General features: G+C 29.6%; 1 pseudogene; it reads right to left on the bottom strand.

Annotated features, from left to right (window-relative positions):
* Window positions 1-338: 338 nt before the first annotated feature.
* On the bottom strand, window positions 339-475 carry LOC145240527 (U2 spliceosomal RNA; annotated as a pseudogene).
* Window positions 476-10,366: the final 9,891 nt, after the last annotated feature.

Raw genomic sequence — 10,366 nt, 5'->3', positions numbered from 1 at the left:
TTCGGTTTAATCATAAATGCGTCAGTGACTATTAAATATCGTTAATAATTTAAAACAAGGCCGATAGCCATTAGTCGCATGCTCTCGTGTAACGAATGAATGCGTGAATGTAGGATTGACATGAAATTCTTAAAGATAAACTAAAATGACCGAAAAATGGACTGAAATTACTTAAATAAATAAAAAAGTAAATGACTTAGAATGACTTTAATGAACTTAAGGATGAATTGAATTACCTTAATAATGACTTGAATGCTTAAAAATAACTGGAATCCTTCAAAAACAACTTGAATTATCTGGAGAATTACTTGAATGGCTTTAAGACTGACTGGTTGTAAAGTGGGTGATTATTTTACATTAAATTAATACAGAAAAGTGATCCCCCACTTTATATCACAAAGTTAGAAACATAAGTACAGCATGTAGAAAGAACAGATACTAAACTTTGATCTTGGCCAAAAGGCCAAGAAACGCTTAAAAGCTAAGAACAGAATCTATTAACAACAGACTTAACCAAAAAGGCTAAGCACAAAAGTGTTACGAACAGACCGACAGACAGACCGACCGACGGAGTGACTTACAGAGTCGCTTGCACGCGACTAAAAATCAATTTCTCCGTGATTGTTCGAAACCTGACAGAAATTCGGCAGTATTTAAACTATCGAATAGAAAGCAACTTAAATAGTATTTGAGGTGTAGCGCTTAGTTCACATTTAAAATTATATCCTCTGATATGACGATCATAAAGTCTGTTTACAGTTGATTTTCATTCCGTACTTACTGTTAATGTTACAATACTAAAATTACGCAATTTTTTGTTGCTAATTTTCCATTGTATCATCTAATTATCAGTGATGCTTGAAAGTATTTTTCTGGACAAAAATGTTTGGTTTCATTTTTCAACATTTTTGGAACATATAAATCAACTGCTTTCTTTGAAAGGTTGCCTAGAAAATTTATGCAACTTAAAAAAAATAATAACTTTGTTTTACAAATAAAATAAGTTTACATCGTATCTTGATGTAATTATCATTTTAGTTTAAGTGATAATTTATAAAATAATATATTTATCATTAGTACCAATAATGAAAAATTAAATTAAACATGTAAAACAATCGGTTTTGAAATCGTAAATAGGGACACATTTTTCCGATTCCAATACCTCTAAAAGCTCCGATTTTTTTAAAAACTTTTCAGTATAAAATTTCAGATATTAGCTTTTATTTATTTTTTCTATTTGTATTTTTACCCCCTCAAAATGCCACCCCCCTGACATGGGCTGGTCGTAAAATAGGGACACATTTTTCTGATTCCGATACCTCCAAAGTTCCGATTTTTTACAACCTTTTCGGTAAAAATATTCCGATATTTTTTTAGCAATTTATTTTTTTCTATTTCCTATTTTTACCCTCTCAAAATGCCGCCCCCGACGTGAGCCGCTTATAAAATAGGGACACATTTTTCTGATTCCGATACCTCCAAAGTTCCGATTTTTTACAACCTTTTCGGTAAAAATATTCCGATATTTTTTTAGCAATTTATTTTTTTCTATTTTCTATTTTTACCCTCTCAAAATGCCGCCCCCGACGTGAGCCGCTTATAAAATAGGGACACATTTTTCTGATTCGATATCTCTAAAAGTCCCGATGCTTTACAACCTTTTCGCATAAAATTTCAGATTTTTTGTTAGCTTTCCTTTATTTTTATTTATTTATTTATTTTACCCTCTGAAAATGCCGCCCCCCCTGGCACGTACCGGCGGGGCGGACCACCCCTTCCTTGCTACGCCACTGATACCACACCTATTCAAACTCAATCACGCTTTTCGCAATATTCTTATGTTGATCTATATTTTTAAAAAGTTGTTAAACTTCATTACATATTTGGAGGTCAGGCGCAAACACAGACCCCATCATTTTATTATATCATATTTCTTCAAACTGAAAAATAATTATCAAAGTACACTTACACGGAGAGATATTAAAATTCTTTCTTAAAGTTTGTGGCATATTTCCATTCTAGAGATGCCAGCCGCAAACCCAGACCCCACAATCGTATTATACAATCCCTGTTCAAGCTGAAACATACTTATAAATGTAATCTTATACGCATCTATTTCAAAAACCCTTGTAAAAGTTTTGTTTTTAGATTTTTATTCTCAATCATTGCGGACCGGGCACGTATGTAGACCCCACAATTTTAATAACCCACCCATGTTCAAAATGTGACATACCCATTTTTTGCTCCCTGGTACCTTGATTATCATTGCATGTTGTCAGTTTAGTATAATAGCCTATTCGTGTACAGACACACACACACACACACACATACGATCTGCTTTATTAGAGAGAGAGAGAGAGAGAGAGAGACAGAGACAGAGAGAGAGAGACAGAGAGAGAGACAGAAAGACAGACAGAGAAGTGAGAGACATTATTCGGACTGATTTTTTTTAAAATCTTAAATGTTATTTTCATAACGTTCCAGTCGAAGTAACCCCTTACCTTCTTAGGGTATATCTTCTTAAATCGGGCAACTTCTTTCGAACTCGTGAATCTGCATGGACTATCAAACGAATATTTTCCATTGTAATAAACTGCATAGTCTATTGTGTGTGAGTTACTGATTAGCAAATCTCGCTATTCTTACACAGAAATATATATGTATATGCATATGCATATTATATATTTATATATGTATTCTTAACGGATATATATATACATATATATATATATATATATATATATATTGTGTGTGTGTGTATGAGTTATGCACAAAGACATTCCAATATGTATGTACAAATGAACGTTGTTGGATAGAAATATGTATGCAATTATAAAAACGTACTTATGATAGCTGAATATCTGAAAAGGTCCACAGGGAACAACGATACGATATTTGAAACACATCGATCAGAAATAAGAATACAAAAAGATATAAGAAGAGTAAACGTAAATTTGCTGCAGACAAAAATAACTCGGAAAGATGACAAAAGAAGAAACGTTTGTTGATTAAGGTAAGTCTTTAAAAATGCATCGGGCGTCTCAAGGGATGCTGCTCTCCCCTTTCATCGTTTGCAGTGGGAGAGTGGTGAACGTCAAGCGACGCCATTGTCACGTCACTACTGCTGTTAACACTTAGATGCGATCATATGATTAAACTCAACGCCAATCATGCAAATAAAGGCTGATTATCACAGAAGAAAAGTTGTATTAAAAATACCCACAGACTTTGTCCAGATGGATGATAATAAATACAGCTCATCTCTATATCAATAAAATTCTGTTGCTGTTCCTCGTTTGTTTTTCCCCGCTATTACTTGACTAAGATATTATTATTTGTTTTATTTACTATTAATTAATTATTTATTGAGATCTAAATTTACTAAAGCGAACTTACAAATAAGTTTATTGTAATGTTATTAATTACGAAATTTAAATTAACCAGAATACACTTTTCTTCATAAACAAATCAGCCATTTTTAATATTTTGATTATTAAAAATGCATTGATTGGTGAATTTTCAAAGTAATTTCAAACTGACATTCAAACTGACGAATCTAAAACTATTCGCAATTCTTACAGAATTCTTGGTAATTTTTAGCAAATATTAAAAGAGCGAAATTAACATTTAAGAAATTTCAAAATTTAGAAAAGATTCCTCAACGATATTAGTTTTATAACAATGTGGTCCGTTTACTTTTATAGTATAACTGTTACTCTAATAATTAAATTGAACTTTAAAATTTTACTTTAAAAGAATACACAAATAACACTATAAAAATAGCAGTAGCAAAATGAAAATTATACCAGCCAGGTACATCGAGGTTGTAATAAGAAGAATAAAATATTTTGCAGAATAAAAACTGCATTGAACTACGTTTACTGGAGTAAATCACTTAATCACCCTAACTGCTAAAGTAAAACCAAAAATGGCTGTGAAGTGAACATTTTTTTTCGATCTACACGTGTAACTTATTTGCTTATTTGTGGATTTGCGACAAAACATTTACGACAAAACATTTACGACAAAACATTTACGACAAAACATTTACGACGTGTTCTACCTTCAAATGTAAAGAGAAAATATATATTGAAAATTAGCATCTAATAAAGATCTTGGGAGAATATTTCGTCTCATGTATTGTTTTGTTCATATAATAATATTTGTTCATATAATAATCAAACTGGTTAGGTGGCATATAGAACGAAACTTTTCTCTATTATTTAGCTCATATCATTTCTATTGTATCACTCCTAATAAAGCATTTCTCTTGTATCACGCCTAATAATGTTTTATGTTTACATCAAATGGATTATCTCAACTACATTTAACAATAAAATAAAAGTAATTTATGTCAACTTTAAGTTTTTAAATGAAGCTTCGTAAAATAACTTTACGACAAAATAAAAATGCATTAATATGGTTTGACATCAGTTTAAAATTATAAGATGTTATATATAAAAGCATAAATAAACACCGCAAACTAAATAATCATCTGTGTCATTTTTTAGGATGGATTTACAAATAAGTAATAATACGTGTTAACTGACTAGTATATGAATAGCAGAAAAGTTTAAACATTTCAAAGTGTATAATACTAACCTAAAATGAATAAACTATAAAATTGCAATATAACGTTATAACTATAAAACTGAATTTGTAATACACAATATATAATAAACTAGTATTACATAATGGAAAGACAATGACGCATGTTTAGATTTCATTGTATACATTCAATAATATTAATATATTAATATCAACAATGTCAATAATATGAATAATATAAAATATCATTTTTATTTATGTCGTGCTTTATCAGTTAATATATTGCCACGTGACTTCTTTCTACGTATGCATACGTATGCTAAAGCACCACGTCTCTTCTCTTATATTTCTCTCGATTTTACGTTATATTTGATTTATTTAGAGTATCCAATGGCAAATGGACAAACACCGTTGTTGTGGCATTAGCCTCTGGTGGTAAATAATAGAAAATTCAATGACAAAATTGCACACAAACTCAATAGTAAAGTTTAATTAGACGAGCACAGTAATCAAAATTGGTGATAAGTTATTACCACAACTAAAAAAGGGGCTGAGACAATGACAAACATGTTCTCAAGTTAAAAGAAAGTAGAGAATATTTGCGCCCGATTTGAGAATAAAATAACGTATACAATCGCCATCTTTAATTTTCCATTGTTTCTATGTTGTTAATTTGCATTTAAATGTTTACTTGGCGATGCCAAGGGTTTTTTGTAAATTTCTATTTTAGTGACCTTGTAAGACGAAGATCGTTACTAGTCAGCTAAATACCTAACATCACAGAAAATTCTCAGGCGATAGTTGTGATCTATGCGAACCAGATAATGAGAAATGAAGTTGAGAATTCAGAACATAAATTATAGAAACGGTAAGAAAATACAAACTAGTAGTAGGGAAACGAAGGTAAGATGCAATGCATAAAATGATTTTTTTTTCTATGAAAAATTAAAAGAAAATCTTCATCACGAGATTGAGTTCGCTATGAATGTAAAAGTTTAGATGTTAGAATCAGAAATATTGTAACGTTAGACAATCATAGTCACTCTTTAAGCATACAAAAAAAACTAATAATTATTCGAATTCTTTGGATTTCGTGTTATTTCAATTCTTAAGACTAATGTTCTCATCTTGGGTGTGATTTTCACAACGTTTCGGTCAATGTAGCCTCTGATCTTCTACATACGTATTTTGTAGAACTCTGGAATATTTCTGTTGAATTCAGGAATCCGTAGGGAATTTCGAACAGACATCTTTACTTAATCCACGGGGTTGCATGCTCTTGTTCCGTCAGTCAAGACTAAGTAGGAATACTAAATAATTCACAATTATATTTTTAGGTATCGTCCGCAATCCGATTGAGATTAAACCGCAAGAAGATTGTAACTAATAACTGAATTTTTCAAAGTACTTTATACATAATACCAGTGGTCTTTGGAGACAATTCTAGTATGAATTATAGGAGCTTTCTTTGAATTTATTGCATTATTCTGTTCTAATGTCACAAAAGATTTCTATAGTTGTCTGGTATATGCATCAGTAAGTGCAATACGGTTTATTAGTAACAAGAACTTATTTGAATTTACTCTGTGGTAGGACAACATCAGACGACATCAGGCCTCATACTAAATCAATAATTGGCCAACGTTCATTGATGTCCTGTCTTATCTTGTGCATTTGCAAAACCTTAGACATTACCATTGTTGTTACTTTAGTTCTATACACGTACTAAATTTACGCGGAAAACGAGTGAAATGCCTGGAATTGTTTAAGACACATTAGATAAATTCCAATTTTATATCAATGGAATAAATTCACGGATAAAACCTCGAGAATTTAATGAACAATTCGAAAAAAATGTATGTTAGATTCCGTGGTGTTGTTCATACAGCATGTAAAGTATCGCACTGGACGAAAAATAAATAATATAGTTTAAATGAGATGATATGGAGGATCAGCTAACGTGACGTCGGGCGCAACTAACGTAAAAACTGCGCATATAAGATATTAAAAATATTTCTACAAGCTTTCTTTTATTTTATCAGCAAGAAGATTATTTCTTTATCTAAGATGACTCCTGAATGCGCCCGGTAAGTGACAGTGGAGAGTAACAGCAAAACGTCTCATATTAATTTGGCTGTTCAAAACGAATATACATCACCTGACAATTCAATGTGAATTTATACATTTTCGTATTAAAGTGCCAGAAAAAGTAATCGTTGATGCAGCGCATAAATACTTATTATGGCAAAGAACATCCATTCATAATAGGTTAATAATATTAAATTAATGTATAGAAATTAGCAATCATTTGTGGAAAGCTAAAGATATACATGTGTACTCTCTGATTTGCTTTATACTGTACAATAAACCTGTCCTAGCTTTAAAAAATGTCAATTCATGTTAGTAAATATAACGGTAAAAAAAATATATGTATATATCAAATACATCGCCTCTAGTTGTCCTCTGTTGTAAAGTTTGAAGTTTTAAATGATCTCATTAAACTAATATTGAATTCACGTGACTATATTTATGTGTGTTAGCTTTTATTCTATCGCATCTGCTTGCTAACAGATAAGTTCCCATTTGCCTAATACTCAATAACCACTTCTTGCAGACAATTAGACAGTGAGCAACATACATTTGTGACATACACAAATCAAAACGAAAAACAACAGGCGTCTATTTGTAAATATATAAGAGTATAAGTTACTGTCTTATAGTTCTTAATGAGATCAGTTGAAAGAAAGCCAGTTAAAATATCATATCAAACAGATGGTGAAACACTAATGCTTTTTAAATGTACTAAAAAGAATGTTTCTTTTATCGACGATCAGTCGCGTAATATAATCAGAATATAAGTTTAAGAGAGAATAATTTATTATTATTATTATTATTATTATTATTATTATTATTATTATTATTATTATTATTATTATTATTTTTATTATTATTTTTATTATTATTATTATCAGTAGTAGTAGTTAAGTCTGGAAATAATTATACGATCTATTTAAAGAAATCCGAATAGAAATATCTGTGGATCAGTTCATTTAGAAATAGTGTGCTTAGAACAAAGAAACTCATTTTAAGGGGCTTGATGGCGTTGAAAGAAATAGTAGAACTTAAAAGAACCTATTTTCTTATTTGAAATAAACACATTCATCAAATAAATAAACAAAACAGACGTGAGTTTAAGTAAGCAACGCCTTCTTTTTTTCATTTATTTATTTGTCGAACCGCAAAAAATCGTGTGACTATTGCTAATTTCTTTCTGATTCTCTGTACATTCAACATTTTGAAAGTAAATGTTTTTATTTAATTTTATTTAAGATAATTATTAATAAATAGCAGGACCCGTGTGCCAACGTTTACCGGTGGAAGTATGCCACAAAACTAGAACAGAATCGGTAAAGGAATCACGCCCCCGAAAACAAATTAAATTACGGTTGTTAGTGGGGGCCACTGCCATCGTTGGAAATAATGGATATTCGCGGCTGTGGCTCAAATAAAACCATCTGGTTACTATCACTAACGATCACTGGCGGTCACTGACAGACACTAGCATACACTGGTGCTTTTGGATTGTTACTGCTGTATCGAGTAATACATACAGTGCTATTTTTAGATGGGATATTCTAATTCAATGTATCTGTATAATAATAATAATAATAATAATAATAATAATAATAATAATAATAATAATAATAATAATAATAATAATAATAACGCTGCGATACTTTTTATTAAATTGTTAGATAAAAGTACCGAATAGTAAAAAAAAAATCCTTGTCCGTATAAGCATAGGCAAATTTAGAACAAAATAGAACTTTTATTTTTTAAGACACATAATCAAATTTGTCTAAAAGAAAAGAACTGTGACTATTGTACACAAGTAATACTTAATTATATTCTACATAAAACAATAAGACAAATGAGAAAGTTTTACTGTTTTTTTTAAAATCTCTGTAATTATTTTAAGCTGTATAGTACTTGTGCGTGAACATTTCTTGTTTATGTTAAAACATTTAAAAACAAACCATTAATGTAAATAATAGTAAATACTCAAACATGGCTGCCAGCGATTGTAAAAAAGAATTTTGGTTTCGGAGAGAAACATCGTTAAGCTATTTTTAATTGCTTCTTATTTGACTACTACTGAATCTACCAATAAATAATAGATGCAGTATCATTAATAGTACACAAATAATAATAATGATAATAATAATAATAATAATAAGAAGAAGAAGAAGAAGAAAAAGAAGAAGAAGAAGAAGAAAAGTAACAGTATTTAGGCAATGTATGAACTATATATGGTGATGTGTGTGTCTTTTATAAGTACATAACAATAGCAATATTAAATAATACAAGAACAATTATAAAAATAAGAAAAAATGATACAACATATGCTCATGAAACTGTTAGACAAATTCAGATTTAGGGAGCGAAGGTAGCATATTTCTAGAAATTAAACTTTCATATTTGTTTAACGATACGGTGGTGTTTATACTATTAGATGAAAAAACAGAACGGGTAAAGACATTATTGTCCGCAACAAGATCATCAATTGTAGTAAAAAAGGCAATAACAAAAACAACAAAAATATTAGACGCAAATAATATTAATAACAAGGACAGTATTAGGAATAGTAATAATAATAGTTATATAATGTAAGAGCCGTGTTTGTATGAAAGGCAATAAGTCATAAGCTTGCTTTCTCTCTATTACTATCTAAACCAAATAAGAATACCAGTAATAATAACAATAAACAAAAGAAGTTTTACGATTAATAATAAAAGTAAAAAAAAAGAAAACATAAGCAGTAATAATACTAAAAACATAACAGTAATAGTAATATTTTATTAATATTATTATTATTTTTTATTCTGTCAAAAAATTATAATCAATTATAATCAATACAATAATTGTTTTACAATGAGAAAAGTTATAAATATTTAAAATCTTAAAAGGTGCAACAAAATGCCACTTACATTTTTATTAGTGCATAAGGCACATCTGATTGAGTGTGAATATATATATTTTTTAAATTCTAGTATCTTCCTTTTTAAAGTTTAATATGAGTAGTTTTCGGTAAAATAATTTTCCGGGTAAACATTTTGTTGAATATTTTTCTGTTGGGGCATAAATGTTTTTTCAAGAAAATACCAAACTTTTTCAAATTAGATTTATCAACAATATGAGCAACAACCAACATAATAAAATGATATTTTTAATCAATAAAACATGATCAGCATAACATGAAAAGTATTATCACATAATGTAATATTTGTTTTATTAATTAATAACATAATAAGTTTTCTTTTTTTGTTTCGTACTAGCACAAGACGTATTAAAAATACAGTATTTTTTAAATAAACATATTATTTCGTCTCTCGTGTCTTGACTACGTGACTCCGTTCCATTCAGTTGCGTTACATTCAGCCATATCCACTTCCGATAGTTTGATTTCTGCCGAACACCGATCTTAGACATTACTTTAAAAATATACAAATGTATTTTCTTTTGGAGGGGAGGGTATTTTAAAACTATATCGGCTTTCTTATTTTCTTTAAATTTCTATTTTTGAGCAATTATCGAGATTCCCGAGACATGATACAAATGTCAAACATTTTTTTGTTCTAAAGTAACACTCGACACGCCTTTTTTAAAAACTAAATAAACGTTTTAAAATAAGTTGAACTATGGAAAACTCACAAAGCTAGGTAGAAAATGGAGTTCTTAGAAAATCTATTTAGAAAAATTAATTCTAAGTATAATATTCGTCAAGTTTAACTACTTTAATTTAATACGGTCAGTGAGT

Source organism: Euprymna scolopes, chromosome 19, assembly GCF_053919585.1.
Source record: "Euprymna scolopes isolate OS-2025 chromosome 19, ASM5391958v1, whole genome shotgun sequence".
In the NCBI taxonomy this organism is placed as follows: Eukaryota; Metazoa; Mollusca; class Cephalopoda; order Sepiida; family Sepiolidae; genus Euprymna; species Euprymna scolopes.
The sequence above is the reverse complement of the archived record's forward strand: the minus strand, read 5'-3'. Positions and strand labels throughout refer to the sequence as shown.